Below are 22405 nucleotides of genomic sequence, written 5' to 3' on the forward strand. Positions count from 1 at the left end.
AGTGGGTTAAAATATTACGTATTGTGGTGCAAGTTCAAAGTATTTCAAGAAGAAATTGGAATAGAAAAAGGTTGCTTTAGTGCATGTGGAAATTTACAGTCAGAGAGGGAAAGTGAGTATTGAAAGTAGTCCCTCATTTCGCTCTATTATGCGAAGTCAGAGAGTGAGTTTAGTATATAATTTGTGTTTATTTCCTCACTCATTATCTTTCTGGAATATTTCTTTTTTCAAAAAAAGAAATTTATTGAGGAAAGAGAAAATTTGTAGTGCTGGGCAATTCTTATTAGAGTCTGAAGCGATTGCTGGTTAGACCTCTTTGCTTCTGGCTATCCAAAGATTTGTCCAATAGTGAAACTCTGTAATAACGTGATCCGATGTTTGAATTGGTCAGAACCTCGAAAGTTTGAAGAGCAAAATTTCTGGCACAGAACAAAGAATTGCTAACGTGGTTAGTCTTTCGTTAGTCAAAGAGGCCAATTGCCCAACGAGAGGAAGGAAGCCCGTAGGTAAGCCATTAAGTATTCTGAAAATTGGGTGAGTGCTACTCTAATTTCTATATATAGTAGTTGTGTTTCGTTGAAAGTGTGGATTGTGCGGTTGTGAGTAGTTTCGTCTCCAAAGGGATTAAACTCGCGTTAATTAAGTATTTTCTTTACAGCTACTTGACTATATATTCAAAAGGGGTGAGAGATTAGCTATTTTTTCTCGAAACACGAATATACTTGATTTTTTCTCGAAAGTTGTCATTAGCTTTAAATTTAATAATTTTGATCTAGAAATATTAGTTTGCGATCTATTTGATTAATAACAATTTGAAATTGTTGAAAATATTGTCAGAAATTTTATTCAGAAGAAATTTCAATTTATGAAGGAAATTGAATTTGAGTAGTAGATATTCATAAAAATGAACATGAGATTTATTATCATTAAAAGTCGAGTTTTTTTGTGAGAATATTAATTATTGATTATCGATTCTTTGAATAATATAATTGAAAGTTGAATTCAGAAGAAGATTTGATACTGCTATTAAAGTTAAAATTGAATTTTTTGGAAAATACTCAAATTAATTGACGGAGAAATAGTTGTTATGATAGTTGTCTATTGCACGTTTAATCCGAGTGTATATGCGCTATCCTAACGATTTAGTTCATATACACCACCCTCCATTGTTAATAAAGTTGTTATATTTAAAATTGAAACATTGTGTACATGTTTATTCAGTTTGTGTTTGATATGTTTACCTTCCTTGAAAGAGAAATATTGGATCTGCAATTCCTGCCTGTACTTTCTGAGTAGATTACGCGATACGGCTCGACTCCGCGCTCCCAAGACCTCTCTGCCAGGCTTTGTTGTTTGAGCCGAGATTGACAGTTTGTTTAATTTTTGTTTTTCTTTTTTAATAAACTCTCAATATGGTTTCGATTAGGCGAGGCTAGGTGGAAGGGGGCGTTACAGAGGCTGTCTTGTCTCAAAAATCTGCTGTAAAAGTGATATTTCGAGTGGAAAAATGTATATTTCTGTTTTGGAAGAGCATATGGCTCGACTCGATTCGAATTTTGTCAGGAAAATTTGGTCTCGTCTCCTCTCAATTCTTGAAAGAGGGGTAAACTGTGGCTCAGAGATAGTGCTTATCTTATGTACATGGGGTTCCTGGTTGGATTCCTGACCATGTGAGTTTGTGGTGGAGAACATCGTGCCAAGGGTTTTCTCCGGATACTTCAGTTTCCTTACACTTTCTAGTTCCTCTAGCTCTTCCATCAGCATTCATTTGCTTTCATCACCGTTTCCCTTAGAATAAAAGATATAATTGTAGGACGTTAAACTGATCGATTTAATTTGATTTAAATTTGTATCGATTCCCGACAAGCTTTAATTTGGCTCTCTCTTCGATTTTTTCTCCTTCTGTTTCATAAATTTATGTATATAAGTTTGTTCCCTAATTAAAAAGAAATCTAGAAGATATCACAATTCTTTCCTTGTGAAGCGTCTAAGAAAACTTTGGCATAACAACATTTAAATCATATTCATTACATTTGACAATGTTTTTGTTACAGAAGCACTGACACCTAACATATATATATATATATATATATATATATATATATATAGATAGATAGATAGATAGATAGATAGATAGATAGATAGATAGATAGATAGAGATATACATAGATAGCAGTGGCGTATTTACGATTTTGTCCCGGGGGACTTTGCTAACTTTCGAGCAGAGTTTGCCTGAAAATGTGAAAATTCTGCAAGATATTTCATATACTTCACAATAGTAAGTAATATTTCGGGGGAGCTTTTAAGCACGGAAGCCCCCTAAATACGCCACGGATAGATAGATAGATAGATAGATAGGTAGATAGATAGATGGATGGATAGATATATAGGTAGATAGATATATAGATAGATATATAGATTGATTGATTGATTTTGATGTGCTAAATATAAGAGGCCTAATAACTGCGAAATTAAAATACCGCTAATTTTACAGTAATTATATCTACAAATAGATCGAAATGTGGAACAAAAGCGCGCTAGACAATATTATTTTGTATGAGGTACCGTTATCACGAGTTATGTAGTAGCTTTCCTTTCGCAGCCATTTAGAAACGCGCAAAAATAAATGTCGATTTTCTAAATGGCTGCAAATCGGAAACAAATAAGTGAGTCGTGATTACGGTATCTCATGGAAAATAATATTGTCTAGAGAGCTCTTGTTCCACTTTTTGATTACCTTTTATCTATTTGAAGATATCACATAATTACTGTAAAATTAGTGGTATTTTAATTTCGTCGTGATGTGGCGTTTTAAATAATTCGTCAGATTTCTCCCATTGGGCTCCAGTGTTATGTAATTTACATGTTTCACTTGTATGTTTATAACTAATTTTACACAACGCTACAAGTTCCCAGCAGATAACAGGCCAAACAAGGTGTATATGAAAGCAGTTACATCCATACATTATCATAGTACGTAACTTGACTATATCTCGATAAACGCAATATTTAATGTGCTAAATCAGGGTATAAAAGATCTACATCTTTTATAGTAAGTGGTTCGTAATTCATTATTACACAATTTTTGAGAATTTTTCTTAATTCTTTGTGTTCTAGTTTTTATAAAGTGACTGAAGCAATCTTGTTAATTATAATTTGTCTCACTCATTATTTGCACTAGAATCTCGAATAATTAATTACATTGTAAAATTGCGTTATCATTTAAAAAATAACTTCTCGTAGAGCAGTTATTGTACACTCCGCATCAAAACAATTGCGACAGCTAACGCTGTGCAGTTAAGCCACCCAATATACACCTTCTTATCCCATAATCGTATCAGATAAAGAGACCCTCTCTCTCTCCTCCTTCCTTCTCTAAAATAATAAAATTAGCTAACATGAGCGCAATTCTAATTTCAAATACACATGTATTAGCTTTGATAAAATGAAATAACAAAAAAGAGACGAAACAAGATTCATAGGTTGATGTAGATATAAACTAAAACACACAATGAAAACTTGAAACCAATGGATGTCTATTACACAGAGAACAAAAATGAGGCAGAGGGAGTGGGGGAGGGAGAGAGCAGAGAGAAGAAAAAAGAAAACGGAGAATACATAAAACTGTGGAGTTCAAAAGTAGTAAGAAAATAACCTAACATTATAAAGTTCCGTTTCTAGAAATCCAACAGTAATATGGAAATAGTGTTTGTTTTTACATATCTTTTTCAGAACTATTTGAATACATAGAGGATGCTTTAAACAATCATTATGTCATTTTCATAATGGATAGCATGCTCAATTTCCTGTAGAACTGTATATCTCCGAGACACATCTAGGATAATGTCGAAAGTTTAACACATATGCTTTGTTTCCGCGTGGTTTGATTGCAAATTCGGTAGTGTTTATTGGACGTATTCATCCAAAATACATTATCATATACCCATTAGATAGCGTTGGTCATGTCCTCCATTTCAGACTAAAAACGCAAACTGAACAAAAACAAAAAAGAAAAAAAGAAAAAGAAAGAAAGAAAGAAAGAAAGAAAGAAAGAAAGAAAGAAAAAATTGAAGAGTGCTATTTTACTGCTAAATTTCTATCAGAAATACCCTATATAAAAAGTCCAAACTGTATCGTAATGAAACGTTAATGGAAACAAATTTTGTGTCGAACTAGTATAAATAAAATTTTGTTTTAAAATATCGAAAGAGGTTACCATTTTCTATTCTTTTCCGAAGATGTATCTTTTCCGAATACTCAACATCTGTCCCGGATAAAACGTAATTTGCACAGATAGAATAAACACGCAAAGGGCTCAAACGGATCATCGTGTTAGTCGGATGATGTAGACCACCACTGCGTCGAGGATTCAAATCCGTAGTGACCTCGTAATTCGACTCGATAGCCCAGAGGATAAAAAGTGATTTTACTTATTCCCTTGCATTTAAACAGTATTTCTGTCAGAAATGATCAGGACTGGGCATGTTATCCCTAGGGCACAAAAAACACGACGCCGAACAGTTAATTAGATTCTTCAGATCAGGTATATCGAACTCTTGCTCTGTTTTAACTTTGGAACATGAAGTGCATGTGAGAGAGAGAGGGGAACAACTTCAAGAAAGAGAGAGAGGGAGGACGGATATAAATATGAAACATACCTATCATTCTAGTATATGATGTAGAATGCACACACTGTTTACTCGAATTATCGTCAGTGATGCTTTGTAGGTTCTCCATCACAAGATAAATTTCTGTTTGCAGCCATTATTTTATGCGAAAATTCATACTACCTTATGGGGATTTGAACCAAGAATAGAAGCACTCTATCAGTACACCACCAATTGATGTTGCCTAACTTCGTTTAGCAAATGGTGTAGAGTTTCTTTCTGATTACGATATCATGAAAATTGTATACTGCAGACCAATGATGTCTTTGAAATGACCTGGTAATTCCCTTGCCATTTCCCCACCAACATTTGTAAATCGTTTCTATTATAATACATGTGTTTACTTCCACATTCTTACGTATTGTTTGTCCAGTATGATAAACCGATTCTTCACAATCACTTTCAAAAAAAATAATTTTGGTGTGAACAGTATTTGAACCTATGTTAGATAACTGTATTATTCTTAACGCCAATACGTTACCCCTACACAATTCAACCACCTGAAATATCAAGCCAATTATTACTTACTTTAGCCCTGATCTTTGGAACGAACAAAAGTGCACAACGGGGCCGCGGTGGCTCAGTGGTAGAGCGTTCACCTCTGGTGCTAGAGGTCTCGGGTTCAAACCTTGCTCCCGCCAAATGAACTTTGTGGTGGACAAACACCGTGTGCGTGGGTTTTCTCGGGGTTCTCCCGTTTCCTCCCACTTTCTTCATTTCACCATTTTCATTCATTACTCATTATCACCGTCTCCTTTAGCCTAACCGGTATAACCGTGGGACGTAAACTCAAAATTTCATTTCATTTTCAAAAGTGCACAACGAAATTGATTTATTCGACGGCCTAGAGAGAAATTAATGACCACTAATAAAGGAAAAACATACAATCCAGGAGAAAATAGAGAAATAAAACATATTTTGCAGCAATTTCGCCTGCAAATTCAAATTACGTGAATAATAATAATAATGTTTGAAATATGTTTATTGGAAGCAAAAAGTATTACAGCCACAGTTACACCGAAGGAATAAAAAGTAATGTTTCTACAAGCTTAGGGCGCATGCAAATAGAATTAACAACATACAACTGTTTATACAAAAAAAAGATAAAATGGATAAAATACTAGTTCAGTAAAATAACATAAAAACATGCAGTATCTGTTACAAACTGGGAAATACAAAAATAACAATAGTAAAAAAAATAAATAAGCATAATTAACATGCATATGGAAAAGGTATACCATATAGGAAAAGTATAGAGTGCAAAAATTCAAAAACAGATTATTATTGGCCATGTAGTTGTAATAGTTTACAAAATATTAAAAGAAAGAAAAATGTTCAAAAAGACACTATGTAGCTGCTATTACAAATTGGAAATCAATATTTCAAAATTAAACACATCAAGTAAAATACATTGAATCATAAAGCTAGTAATAATGACGAAAATAAAATAAGCATAAAAATTTCTTATGACACAAATAAAAATCCATGACCAAGTTTTTTAAAAAAGGTGCAGTATACGTAGTAAGGAAGGAATTAAGCATAGAAGAAAAGAAAAGATGATAGGAAAATAAAAGACAAGATAATAATTAAAAGAAACCTAACAAAAGATAAAAAGATCCTTAAAATGGCACCTTACAAACTTTACAAAATGACTTCCAGAAATATAATAAAAATAAACATGTGTATCTGTTCAAAATTAAAAAGGTTCTTACAATTTGATTAAAAAATACAATATATATATATAAAACAAATTTATACAGTACTTGGTGAAAATACAAACAAAATTAAGACAATCAGTTCAAGCCTAAAAATATTGAGACATTTCATAGTTTTTTTAATTTAAAAAATAGTTTATGCACCTTCTTGAAACTCTTATGAAAGAAGTCAAGAACCGGAAAAAGTTTTCAGTTGTTTCTATACTTTTACAGATTGAAGATCTAATTAGATACTTAATAATAAATGGAACAAATTTCCTAATGTTTCTGTAAGGAATTTTTAAATGGAAAAAGTTCTTCAGAACAAAACGAGCACGCAGAATAACATGAAAAAAATTCAAGTCAAAGAGCCGACGCCTGTCAGACAGAAGGGTAAGATTAAAATCCACCCTTATGTCTGACCTTATGTTGATAAGTTTTGTAATTAATAATAATAATAATAATAATAATAATAATAATAATAATAATAATAATAATAATAATAATAATAATAATAATAATAATTAATATTTTCATTCAGAATATAGTTGTCTATTATTATTATTATTATTATTATTATTATTTGCGTACTTTTGAACTTGCACGACGAAATTACAGCAAAGTATGCTTTATTTCTCTATTTTGTCCTGAATTGTATGGTTCTCCTTTATCAGTGAGCATCTATCTGTGCAAATTACGTTATATCCGGAAGAGATTAAATGAATGTTGAGTGTTCGGAACAGATACATCTTCGGAAAAGACTAGAAAATGGTAACCTCTTTGGGTATTTGAAAACAAAATTTTATTTATACTAGTTACACAAAATTTGTTTCCGTCCTATAATTCAATGTGTTTTATTCATGTTGAAATTTAAAACATGCTACATCTATGAGGAACATAAACTTTTCCTTTCGAACATTTGTAACTTTTCATTACGAAACAGTTTGGACTTTTTATATAGGGTATTTCTGATAAAATTTAGCAGTAAAATAGCACTCTTCAATTTTCTCTTTCTTTCTTTCTTTCTTTTTCTTTTCTTTCTTTTCTTTTTTTGTTTTTTGTTCAGTTTGCATCTTTAGTCTGAAATGGAGGACATGACCAACGCTATCTAATGGGTATATGATAATGTATTTTGGATGAATACGTCCAATAAACACTACCGAATTTGCAATCAAACCACGCGGAAACAAAGCATGGTGTTAAACTTTCGACATTATCCTAGATGTGTCTCGGAGATGTACAGTTCTACAGGAATTTGAGCATGCTATCCATTATGAAAATGACATAATGATTGTTTAAAGCATCCTCTATGTATTCAAATAGTTCTGAAAAAGATATGTAAAAACAAACATTATTTCCATATTACTGTTGGATTTCTAGAAACGGAACTTTATAATGTTAGGTAATTTTTTTACTACGTTTGAATTCCACAGTTTTATGTATTCTCCGTTTTCTTTTTTCTTCTCTCTGCTCTCTCCCTCCCCCACTCCCTCTGCCTCATTTTTGTTCTCTGTGTAATAGATATCCATTGATTTCAAGTTTTCATTGTGTGTTTTAGTTTATATCTACATCAACCTATGAATCTTGTTTCGTCTCTTTTTTGTTATTTCATTTTATCAAAGCTAATACATGTGTGTTTGAAATTAGAATTGCGTTCATGTTGTTAGCTAATTTTATTATTTTAGAGAAGAAAGGAGAAGAGAGAGAGGGTCTCTTTACCTGACACGATTATGGAATAAGAAGGTGTATGTAGGGTGGCCTAACTGCACTGCGTTATCTGTCGCAATTTTTTTGATGCGGAGTGTACAAACGGTGACGAAGTATAGCACACATTCTTTCGAGAACGGTGCAAGTACTCTCTTTAGAAGATTGACAAATGGATTTTTAGTTCTTTTGGAGGGTTTTGCATATTCTATATTTCTGCTTGACCCACGAAAGGCTTGCTTTTCTGAAGTCACTGACCACGATTCATGCATCGTAAACAGAGACTTTGCATCTGCAAACAAAGAGAAACACTCAGGACCAGCACCAACTGAAATGGAGCCACAACTAGAACCTGTGCCAAGAATCGCAAAACTTCCGGTTCTTCTCAAAATTCCGACGGCTTTCCTCCTCGAGATCGGGACCGTTCACAGTCCTCTGTTCATCCGTCATATGGTCTTCAAAGTCCAAGAAAGGCTGTAGTATCTACAGGCACACGACCAATATCCAGTAAGTCTTCTGTCGCACTTATGGAAGGAGTCGCTTCCTCTTCTGGAATTATCACTCTTCCAGTGCCAGACTGGATATGTTGGCTACTTTGCCATCACCAAGGGTCCGAAGCCCGAGGGGCCCCGCAGGGATCACAAGGCGGAAGACCTGTAGGCCTTGGTTGAATTTTCGCTATCGCAAATGCTTTCTTGAGTCTTCCTACAAAAATGGTTTGCAGAAGCCTAAGTTCGTCTTTCCGAAAAATATTTCTCGGGCCCCCTTACGCATATCAGTATAGCTCCGTGATCCACTAAAACTTCATCGTTAGCAAAGGCCCCCTGTAGTTCGTAATGTTGAGTTTATATACATATGGGTGAAGGACCTTTAAGAACCTTCGCCAAGAGCCCTCAACTTGGCCAGTCTGACACTGCATTCTCTTTACTCAGATCGAATCAAGCTTACATAACGTTAAGCCATTTTATATGAAGCTGCTACAATATTAGGCTCGCCTGGACTTGCACCAACTCATTAAAACTCAAAAAGGCATCATTTTTAAAACTACAAGTCCAAATCTATACCACCATAATTTTTATAAAGTCGGTCCAGCCATGTTTCGCACCAATGGAAAAGTACAATTGCTGTCATTCACGAGTAACAAAACACCACCTCCACCCAAGTGTACGTCGCTGTTTTCAGTCGTGGTCTGTGATGTCGATCCTACGATCATTGAGGAAGAAATGCTAGATGAACTAAAGATAAGCTACCATCACTCAGTTGAATCTTCTCGAACACTAGCACCTCTCTCTTTACGTTGCGAGAATTGCCTAACTTATATCTCCCATCCAACTAATAAGTGTACTCCTCCAAGTGTATGTTCTCTTTCCAAAAAATAGCATAAACTCAAGAACTGTACATTCATTAATCAGCCTTCTGTGTGCAGCACCTTCAATAGCAATCATCCTATTTACTCTTACCATTGTAAAAGTAATCCTAAATTTCTATTTCACAAACCTAAAACAGTTGTTGTACCCCGTCTCCACACGTATCCCTCTTCAACCAATGTGTCAACAGAATTTCAAGTCTCTCTTCTACCTCCTCCCACCGTGGAAAACACATTACAGTTTCTTCCATTAGTACCCCAAAATCTGTTTCCACTTCAGCGTGATTTTATCCTTGCGCATGCTACTAAAGCAGCATATGACATTTTTCAGATTCATATGTCAGTCACATATTCCAACCTTTATTCAGATTTCCATTTTCAGTAGAATCTGCCAGTCAAGAACAAAATGGACAGGAACAGCAACAGAAGAAACATCAATTTGCTATATATTAATATCAGATTGCTTAAAACTAATACGGTTTTGCTCCGTACCATCGCATCACTACATCAAGTCGATTACAGTACACTCAATGAATCCTTAAAAGCATCAGATCGCTTTTATTTTCCAGATTACTATCTATTTCTTTCTGATCTACCTCAAAATAATGTTCGTAGTGGAGCCACTATTGTTATCAAACACTTACTACTTCATAACACAGTATCCTGATCAATATTCTAAACACGTGATCACAACAGTTTATTTTCCGGGCACTTACTTTGACTTTGGCAACTATTTATGTTCGATCCACTCAACTTTTACCATATCGTTTTCTTACATACTTCGATCTCAATTGTAAAACTTACATTATTTTAGGCGACAAAAAGTACCATTCTAGAACAGCATCACAGCAACAGCATTTTCAGGACTTTCTGCAAAACAATCAAACCTCTAGCATACCTCTTTCAAATCATACTCGACGTGAGAGTAATACCACACCGGATGTTGTAATAGACAGTAATAATCTATTAACTAAAACCAATGTAGATGTACTCGGCTCTCTGGGTAGTGATCACTTGCCTATCCTTAGAGGGTACTCGGCTCTGTGCATAGCAGTCACTTCCTATCCTTCTTACAATCTTACCATCTGCCATTCATACAACAGAACCACAATTTTCTAGCGTAATATATAATTTCGTTAAAGCTGACTGGAACAAATATCATCTCTACATCTCCGACCAGCTTCAATCTAGTAACAATACTATCGCATCCTTAGATGACATAGACAGGTTATCTGCATCTTTAAGTAACATTTTCATCGATGCAATCGAATATGCAATTCGAGGGGGAAAACTTTGCACACTACTCGCCTTAGTTTAAATACCCACTCTCTCACACTTCTTCACCACTCTAACAACTATCTAGAAGGATGCATAAGGATGCACGACCTGCCATTTCTTACTGCTTCATCACAAATTCCAATGCATGATTAACCATTACATCATCGTACGGAAATGGTTGGATTGGAGAGCTTCTTGCAGCCAATTATACAATGAAACACTCTACTAAATTCTGGAATTTATTCCAACGTCTTATTCATCAGAAGTGCGGCTCACCACACTGTCGATTTCATGTTGATGGAACTCTATCTACCGCTGATACAGACAAAGCAACAGCTTTCGCTAATCATTTTGAGAATGTCTTCACCCCTCATTATACTCCGCTGTTTATTCACCTGTCTCATCGACACATTAGCAGAATTGGCAATCCTGAACGACCATTATTCACACCATCCATAGATAATCACCATGACCCAACCCAACCGATCACTACTCCAATCATCAGTACTGATACCGTTGAAGCTCTCCGTAATCGCCAAAACACAGCTTCTGAGGTTGGTTCTATCAGTTATAACTAACTTCACCAGGCACTGACAGATTTTTATATTATCCTTGCTATGATATATACGACTATACTTACTACCGGTTTTATTCTATTCCCTGAAAGCTTGCTAAAATCGTACTTTTCTTAAAACCCAATAAAGACCCTACTAACATTGGCTCCTATCAGCCAATCACTCTTAACGATGTATTCTGCAAAATACTGGAACTAATTTTGGTAAAGCGATTCCGTTCTTGCCTCCTTGCTAACTCTACTTTACCTTCAACACAAGCAGGCTTTTAAACGTCATACTACACTATAGACCAATTGTTAAAATTGTCGAGCTATCTTGTTAGCCATTGCCATCTGTCCTTATTTCCTTTGATATTGATAGCGCACTGGACAGTTTGGCACCAAGGATTTCTCTTCAAATTATTTCACATTCTACCATTATCGTAGGTTAGGTTTGTAGCCAACTTTCTTCGTAACCGGTCGGTTCTCATACAAATAAACCAAAAACAATCCCATCAGTTCATTCTACAGGCCGGAGTTCCTAAGGTTCTGTTTCCTCACCATGCTATACATTCTATACGTTGTTGACATGTCAAAACCAGAACGGCCTATTTATGCATTTCAGTTTCCTCATGTTACAGCATATCTTGCTTTATGCTCCTCAGTAAATGAACGCAGTATTACAACAAGCAATAGATAAACTCATCAGTTGGTACTTAAAATGGATACTGAAATTAAATCCATCGGAAACTCAAATTATTTGTACTTAAACGAAAGACATACTGCCTAACACAAAATCCAGACCATTTGCATCTTAAATTCCTAGGTTCGCCAATACCCTTACAAAATAGCATGATCTTCATTGGTATTCAAACTCGAACATTACTCCACGATATCCAACATTTGAAAGTTGCTTGAATATAAAAGAGTTGGTTACATAGTAATATTTCGCCAGCATCGTCAAAACCTTTCTTCGTAACTACAGAGCTGAAAACTGTGAAGTAATTGTAAGAGAACTTCTACAAACCTACAAGGAAATGCCGTACGTCTCTCAAAATTCATTTTTGACACTCTTACCTCGACTTCTATCCTACTAATCTCGGAGCTGTCAGTGTTGAGCATGGGGAAAGTTTTCACCAAGAATTGGCAACCATCGAAAGTCTTTATGTGAGCAGAAATAACTCTAGGAAGCTAACAGATTATTGGTGGAATATAAGAAGGGACCTTCCTAATACAACATACCGCAGAAGTTCAACAAAGAGTACATTTTAGATGAGTATACCTAATATATAATACGCTATATTGCAATCCGATAGGCGTTGTGGATTGAAGTGTGTGTTACTCAAAACTGAGTCCGATAGAAAGAAACTGAAAACAAATTTCAAATGAATGGAAAAAAATCAATAACGAACAGATTTTAATTCTCCTGTTCAAATTTGTTCCCTAGTTTTATTAGAACATGTCGTCTAATGACTTGTGTATTTTTGAACGTTGATAAATGATATTCGTTGTGTTTGTACAATCATTTAATCAATTCATAGTTTTTCTACTATGAATTATGTAACCCTAAAATTGAGTTTGAGATATAAGACTTGAGTAAGTGTTGCCCAGGAGACTCATGAAAGGGCTTATCCGAAATTGCCTAACGACTAGACTGTGTCACGTGATCGGTTCAAGTCATGTTGCGTGCTAAATCGAGATTAGAGATTTCAAATCCAGATGTGAGATATTCCAAGCACGTAACCTCCTCATGGAGCGCCCTGGGTAATTCAGAGAAGATTCATCTACTTTATCATTATTGTTGATTTTACTCAAACAACTTGACTTTTGACAAGGTTCTATCCATATTTTCCAAACGTTGTAATGTGCGTTAAGTATTAAAATTCAAATACCGCAACGTCACTGGCCGAGGAAGTTTCGATTATAATATAACAAAAGCTAAGAATGGTTGAACTTGTCAACTCGAAGGTTCATTTAACTCGAAGTGGCAACACAGCTGTGAGATAGATTGTAGTGAATCATTCATCTCAAGAAGCTTACAATCCTTCGATGTAGTCTCCGTCAGCCTGTTGAACCCTTCGCCAGATGTCTGGTAACGGTTAAATACCTATCAAAGCCCCACTTTGTGAGAGGGTGTTGACAGTGCGCCCTATGACACAAACAATGCTGGGGATATCTCTGAAACGTTTGCCCCTGAAAGGTTCTTTCATTTTTGGAAAAAGATCAAAATCACAGGGACTCATATCCGGGAAGTATGGCGGGTGCTTCAGTACCTCCCAATCCCATCGTCGTTACAGTACAGCCAACCCCCTGTACTGGATTGGCTGTATGGCATCTGGCATTGTAGTGTAGGAGAATTGGCCCAGACTCCAGGATGCGTGGACGTTTTCGCCGAAATGCTGGTCGCAAATGGTGACTGAGGTATGAAGCATAGTATACAGCATTGACGGTAACGCTCGGTGGAACTTGATGTGACAGGATAATGCCTTCGTGGTCGTATGACATTATCATCATCACCTTCACGTTTGCTGGCTCTTGCTTAAGCTTTTTCGGTCGTGGAGTTCCTGGGTGATGGCATTCACTTGACTGACGTTTCAATTCAGACTCGTAGGATCTTCCCCACGTTTCATCACTTGCAATAATACGGTGCAAAAAGTCCACCTTGGAACGTTGAAGGTGTAGACGCGCACGTTTCCACCTATGCCATTTTTGTACCTCGGTCAGAGCATGTTGTTCCCATCTGGCTGCAATTTTCCACATGTCATGATCTTGTGTTATCATGCGGAACACTGATTCGGAAGAAATGTTCAGCTTCTGCGCCAATTCACTACAAGTCCAGTGGCGATCATCGTCAAGCAGTGTCCGTAGTCATGCAAAATGAATTTCGTCAGTAACCGTTCGCATATGCCCTCTAACATGCATTTTGTCTGTTGACTGTCGTCTCGCCTGAAATGCTGCAACCCATCTCACCACTGTCCGATACGATAGAGCAAATTCGTCACAGGCCTCTAATAATCCTCCGTGAATAGTCCTAGCATTTCGCCCTCGTGTTACCTGAAATTTGTTAAACACACGCTGTTCTGCCCGCGTGATCATTGCGTTAGGGTACTTCACACCAATCATTTTAACAATGTCTACTCGTCACATACATCGTATTATGGGCCTGCAGCAGCGTTGAACTGACTCGTACATACACCTATGGCACACAATATGTTCGTAATTTGTCTCCTGCCCACACGATTCTTCAATGGGTGAAATGAGAAAACAAATTTCTAAATAATGCTATATATAATTCTTTCCCCCCCCCCAAAAAAAAAATGCAACAAATTACAATATTCTAGCTAGTGCAAAGATAAGTGGTCGAACATACAACTTCAATTTGATTTTCTAATCATAAACTATATCTTCAGTTATTAATGCCGTTCTAATTATGTGGCTTCTAACTGACTGAAGTTAAGCAAGCTCTCTTAGAATATAAGTTCTATCATGAATTCTGGAATCAACGTACATTTGTTTAAACAACCTATTAAACCACTTATTTCAAGAAAATTATGTAAGCATTAAAACTCATCCAATAGAATTTATAACTGGCACCTACCACATTTTCAAATAGTTGTATTTTTTACATTCTCGAAAAATTGTTTAAACGTAATTGCCTTATACAAAACTTTGAATGTACTTTTCACTAACTCAGTATCACTTTCTTGCGACCAGTTTGATTTCAGCTTCACAAGTGTAGCATAGAACACGTGACGGAAAATTCGAACAACTCCGCTTCCATTTATTGCCACTACGGCGCTGTAATCAGAGTATTTCCCTGATATTTGTACAATTCTATGCGCTTACTTTCTTTTTAATAATTATTTTGACAAACCATTATAACATCCCACACATCGTTTATAAGCGCTTCGTTATATATATGAGATAGCTGGACGACTTCAATTTTTTTCACTGAATTTTCTATTGACTTCACTGTTCTTATCTTGTGATGTTTTACTATGTTCCATCCATTTTAGAACAATTTGCTTTCATAATAAAGAATCTGCATAGTTTCCCCTAATTTCAACTGAATTTTCTCTCCCTCTTTTGGTTTCTGAGGTAAGTGGAGGAACTATTTGTTTTTCATTGATTTTCCGTTGCTGCTTTTTTGACTAGGACAATGTGCTTTTAAAATATAAAAGCCACATAGTTTATTCTACATTTGAGATTAATTTCAGCCATCTCCTACTTTTGGTTTTTGGGACAATAGGGGGCGCAGTGGCCCAGTGGTAGAGCGTTCAGCTCCGGTGCTTGGGGTACCTGGTTCGATCCCAGCTCGCGCCGTGTGGACTTTGTGGTGGACAAACACCGTGCTCGTGGGTTTTCTCGGGGTTCTCCCGTTTCCTCCCACTTTCTACATTCCACCATTTCACTCATCTCTCATCATCACCGTCTTCTTTAGCCTCACCGGCATAACCGTGGGACGTAAAACTTAAAGATTTTTTTGGGGGGGGACAACTGGAGGAATTATTTGTTCTTTTAATGATTTTCTATTGACATTTATGTTAAGATTTAGTACTTCTTTTTGACAATGTTCCATAAATTTCAGGATAATTTGCTTTTGGAATATAGAATCTACATATCTCTTATATACTTAAGCTAAAATTCAGCAATTTTCATCTTTTTGATTTTCAGATAAGTGAAGGAATTATTTGTTTGTCATTGATTTTCGATTGACATTAATGTTACAGTATCTTCTTTTCTTTGGACTATGTTTCATCCATTTTAGGACAATTTACTTTCAAAACAGAGAATCTACATCGTCTCTTCTAAATTTAAGCAGAATTTCAAACATCTCCCCCAAAGTTGGTTCACATCATTGCAACCTGATGGGCCCTTTCTCATCTCGTCTCGATTTCAAAAGTGTACTTTTCGTTTGGTTTCCCAGACGAGACGAGAACGTGAGTAACACTATTGACGATAAATATTGAAATTGGAAGTAGTAAAGTTTCGCTACTTCCGGCTTCTAAGAGAAGAATTAGAGTCGAGATTGAATTTATCATTGAAACACTAAATTCATATAAACAAAAACGTGCCTTCGCGTCTATTTGTGTGTAAGATAGACCGGCATCAATGCTGTGGATACCTACAAACATTTCATGTAATAACAGTAACAATAATTGGGCTAGTAGAGACATCGTCAAGGATTAATCAATTTATAGTAACACGGACTGTTCACTTCAACAACGAACGCAAATATATTTTATTATCAAATGTTCATGTTACTAATTTAATGTGTCAAGACATTATCCTTCTTCATTGTGAAATATTTTCACATGGCCAAATGTACATAGGTTCAAATAGTATAATAGGGGGCATGGTGAGTTAGTGGTACAGTGCTTACCTCTGGCACTTGAAGTCCCTGGTTCCATCCTTGGCCAAATAAGCTTGTGGTGAACAACATCGTACCCGTGGGTTTTCTCGGAGAACTTCCGTTTCCTTCTATATTATCATTCCACCATTTTTTCCAACATCATTCATTTTATTTAATCATCATCTCCCTTACCCTAAAGGGGATAAACTGAATGATTTTCAAATAGCAGGAGAACAATAACAACCTCTGAACACTTATTTACCTCAATGAAACACATGCCAAACCTCAATGAAACACATGCCAAACCTCAATGAAACACATGCCAAACTTTATTGAAACACATGCCAAACTTCAATGAAACACATGCCAAACCTCAATGAAACACATGCCAAACCTCAATGAAACATATGCCAAACCTCAATGAAACATATGCCAAACCTCAATGAAACATATACCAAACTTTAATGAAACACATGCCAAAAATCAATGAAAGAAGAAGAGTATATTCAAATCTCGGTCGGACCCTTCTAAGTTCACTCCGAAGTAGAAAAAAAAATATATCTACTTAAAATTTTTGAATTTGGAACTTTGTGTTATTTCTTGAATAACTTACGTAATGTCTATATCTATGTGAAAACGAATTGTTAAACGTCCTGAAACTTAGTACCCGCCAACTGAAACGACTGTCACTCTGTTTCCCATGCATCTGATTGATTTACCTTCACAGTCCATTCTAATATGTATATACAACTTGTACTTCATACGGCTAGATGTCGAGTTACTGAAAAAAAAAAACATGGCAAATCACTGTAGATATTTGATCAAAAAGAATTCATTGGCTTGAAGTGTAAATGGGGACCGATGAAAAGGGAGTGCGTGTCGCATGGATGAATTTGTAGTAGAGTTTTTATTTTATATAATTGTTACACAATTTACAATATTACATTTGAATGTGTAACTACTAACAGCACTTGCTTTTAATAATGAAAGATACAATTTATTAATAACGAACAAGGAAGTTCCAAGATGGAAACTTCTAGAAGGAGCCAAACGTTGTTTCAATGGAAAGACTATTGAAAGAAATACAAGTTCTACATTAATTACAAATATTATTCCAAATCTGTTCTGTTACAAACATAATCATGCAAGGAACAATTTTAACATTAATTATTTTGTGATGGTGATAAAGTGCTATATTTATGTCATATGTTAATTCTTAAACTCATAACAAATATCATAAAATGACATTCTTATATTATGGACAATAATATTACATGACAGTCGCCATCGTGAACAATTAATTGGGGAGTTCTATGTAATAAGGGCCCATGATGGAAAACCATGTTTTGAGAAAATTGCGTGTGTACATTGTAAACATATATGATATAATTTTTATTTAACGTTTGTATCGTCATCCGCAAAAAAAGTTCACATATACTGTAACTTCCACATTTTCATTAATAACTCAGTTTTCTTAATATATTATCGCTTCTTTGAGCATTCCTTAACAAAGCAGTGTAGTAATGAATAATTACTTATGATTTTTGTGAAAAAATAAAGCAAAATAAGAAAATTATAAGCAAAAAACTGTGATTGTTATGAAACTTTAGTCTGTCAGATAATTACGCGAAGAATATCCCGAGGGAAATTAACTCCATACAGTGCACAGGTATTAGGAGCACTCACAAATACGCAAAATTGAAGGAACAGAAAATAATGTATTTTTGAGATGAGCATACAATTCACACTTCACGTGAGGTTCCAATATGGGAAATCAATCAATATCTTCAGTTGAAATTACTGAAAAAAACAGAAAATGGCTATTTAAAACTCCAAGTGTAAACCTGCGCTTGGAGCGAGTCTATTTCTAATATCAGAACGCGTTATTTCGTAACATGCCTGCGTGGCCAAGCGGGTTTAGCAATGCTGTTGAAATTCTAGAACCGAAGGGTGGCAATTCGAGCCTGAGTGCGGAACGCTTTTTTATTCAATATAGTGAAATATTTTTTAAAATATAAATGTCTAGTTTGAAGTGCTAAAAAACACAAGATCAGATGAACAATCACTTTTCAAAGCTCAGTCACATTTATTCACTATGTTGATCAATTAGGCTATATACGAAGACACTAAAATGTGGAACGTTAACGATCCTTATTAACGTTAATACCACATCCGTTATAATGAGAACAGATTTGTGATCTGAATACCAACCCTAAACCATACGTCCAAATTGAAAATTATTCATGTTCTTGATACCTATTGCAACACTCAGTTGTAATATAGAGAGTGAGAGTGCGAAAGAGAGAGATAAAATACTGTATACAGGGTGCGGAAAAATTCCCGGAACAGTCCAATATCTCGCGAAGTATAAATATCACCAAAACAAAAATAACACATGTTAAATAGTTTTAAAGAAGCTATCCAATGATAGAAAACGCAATCACCTATCCCTACCTCCTTGGGGACTACGGGGGATAACTTTAAAATTTTAAATGGGAACCCCTATTTCTTATTTCATATGTGGATTCTCCAGAAAAAGTGATAGTGATTTGATCAAAAATTGAAAACAGTGTGTGCGAAGATGAAGTTACATGGAAGACAATATCGATGATTGTTTTGCAAAGTAGCTTTATGAAGTAATTCTTAGTAGAAATAGTAGGGTTATTTACAACAAAAATAAGTCATTTTTGTCACCATTTGTATTTTTTTGCAAATTAATAAATATGGACAAATGCATTATTTTATGGAAGTTAAAATGTATGAATTCGTTATGTGGGTAAAAAAATCACATAAAAATTTTACTCTGCGTGGGAATCGAACTCACGACCTTTCATGCCGCAGTCCCTTACGCTAACCGCATGGCCCAGAGCTCGACACTGAGAGGCCACATTTTCATAAAGATTTGCCGCCTCCATTTTTTATGTGTCGATTCAAGTGCTATCCGTGAAGGCACTGTTTTCAATTTTGGGTCAAATCACTGTTACTTATTCTGAAGTATCCAAATGTGCAACAAAATATGGGGATTTCCATTTAAAATTTTAAAGTTACCCCCCGTGTGGGAATGGAGGGTTGCGTTTGGTATCATTGGATAGATTTTTCAAAACTGTTTAACACGTGTTATTTTTGTTTTGCTGATCTGTATATTTCGCGAGATATTGGACCGTTCCGGGACTTTCCCCGCACCCTGTATAAGCTTGTATTTTTAATTAAAACAGTTAGTGTAAATCATCATCTGGATTTTTATAAAGTGAATGAAACAATCATATAGAAAATGTATACAGTTTAAAATTGAATTAAATTGCAATTCCAGAATCTGTAACATTATACATTTCTTATTTATTTACATCGAATGTTAACTTATTGTATAGTTTATAGCATGAGTATCAGCTGATATGTAATACAAAATTATCTATAAATTGAATTTAAATAGGAAATGATATAGTTGCTATAAGAACAAGTTTATGAAAATGAACTGTATAATAATGGTTGTATTTGAAACAGAGTTTGCGTAATGGAGTAAATATTTACACCGCCAGCTTTGCAATACTGTGCGGTTTAAATTGTCAATCTCATCAATATTACTTATTTCGCTTGAATGTTTATGGAATTTAGTATAGCATTATGAAACATTCAACAACTGATCTAGTAGTGAAACATATTTAACCCTTCGTTAGTGAGGCACGGTCTCAGATTCCGGGTGGTGGTCATTTGTTGTTTACTTTTTTTTTCGGGACATGTGTCGGAGTTGAACCTCTTAGTATTTTTAGGGCAATAATTGAAATGATCATAGTTGTATAGTGATAAAGGTGATGGTAATATAATGCAACCATTTTTAGCTTTAATAAGGAGAAAGAATTCATAGGAGAACAAAAGAAAAAAACGGTGTCTGAGACCAGCCTCACTAAAGATGTTTCAGAAATTCACCTCACTTACGAAGGGTTAATAAGATTACCGCACATTACGGTAGATTCCGAGATCGCTCCCAGCTCTCCGAGCACTTGATAATATTTTATTATTATATCAGATAAAATATTATGTGGAAGAGCTAAATTAAATTAGAAAATGAAATGAAATATTTAACATCTCACTATTACGCCCTTTAGGCGGGAAGATTCTAGATTGCTGGTCCTCACATAGAGAAGAATTTGGATTAGTAACCAGTTTGGTTCTTTTCTTTATCAAATCTCAATACACAATTCATATAGTAATGTCGAGCAAGCGATAGCGAGTGAAGGCAGGTTAACCAGATTGATTGCTTTCTTCATCACCACTCAATTGGTATACGGACCAGTGTTCTAGAATCCTGCTATTTTAGGCTAAGGGAGAAGATAATTAAAGTAAGAAAAATGATATAAGAATTGGTGAAATGAGAAAGTGGAAGGAAAAGGAAATGCTTTGAGAAAAGTCACGGACATAATGTTGTCCACCACAAGCTTACTTGGACGGAATAAAACCAGAGACCGCATGCACCAAAGGTAAGCGCTCTACCAGTGAACCATAAATTAAATAAGAAAGATAAGTAGTAGGCATTTTATAATTGAATATTGTATGTAAGAAACTTATTGTCCATAAAGATTCTTTCTCTTCAAGCTTTTGTAATTGATGTTGCAAATTGTCCGATGCTTTGCAATGCGGGTCAAAGGAATAAGTGCATATTTTCGGGATAGTATCGTCTGCCCCTTGCTGCTATTGGCGGTATAAAATTAGTGTTGAGTTGATTTTTAGTTTCTTGTTCCTTTTGTTATGTGAATATAGACTAGACCAAATTTTTTTACTGGTGTTCATTTCAGGATCACTCGGTAGCATGTTTTTAGTGGAGGAATGTTACGTGAATATAGATTACACCAAGTCACAAATATTTTGACAAAGATATACATTTTTATTACACAAATAGTTTCTGCTTTTCCTTTTACTGCAAATGTTTATTTCTAATAGTGATTTTTATTCTTATTGTATCCGTGAATACACATTCAAGATTTTTTTTAAAAAAAATAAGTTGTTTAATAAGGCACTGAAAAGTGTTGGATTTTGTAACACTCTAACACTTAAAAACATAATACTGAGTGATCCTGAAATGGACACCAATAATTAATTTTGGTCTAGTCTATATTCACGTAACACTTTCAACAGCGAGGCTATATGAAACGTGGGCTTACTAATTAACGTGGAATAAAAATAAAAAAGTCTAGTGGCTAGCGTGAGTGTTTTTGGTTCTTGTAGTCTCGGGTTCGATTCCCGGTAAGGGTCGATTCAGGTTAAATTTTCAGGGAAGTTTATGGGAAAAACGTTAAAAAATATAATTGCAAAAGTCTGATGCCAGTGTTTTGTAAGCTATTGACAAAATAATAGAAAGACAGGAAAGAAATTCTCTTGAGAACTGAAAGTGAACAATGTTTTCGCGTTTATGCTTAATTTGCTACTAGCGCTATACACAAAATTATTAGACACAAAATTCGCTACTTCACGGTTGATAACATGGTAAATGCTAGGTATTGTTAAACATTAAACGTAACACCTCAATTTTATATCAATAAATAACTTAAATAAATAAATAACAAGACAGAACAATACTATTAACCTATATTTGCATAGTATATAAATTAAAAACACGTTGTTTATCATAACGAAAAATGGCTGAACAGTTTGAAATGAATTTTATTAACATAGTTAACACCTACCTCGGACTGGGTGGTTGTCACGCCATTTTTATTGAAATGCGTATCCAAACAGAAGAGAGGGGGTTAAAATGTATGCCAAAAATAGAATCTCTCACGTTTGTGAGATGAAATA

Source organism: Thermobia domestica, chromosome 14, assembly GCF_964235325.1.
Source record: "Thermobia domestica chromosome 14, izTheDome1.hap1.1, whole genome shotgun sequence".
Lineage (NCBI taxonomy): Eukaryota > Metazoa > Arthropoda > Insecta > Zygentoma > Lepismatidae > Thermobia > Thermobia domestica.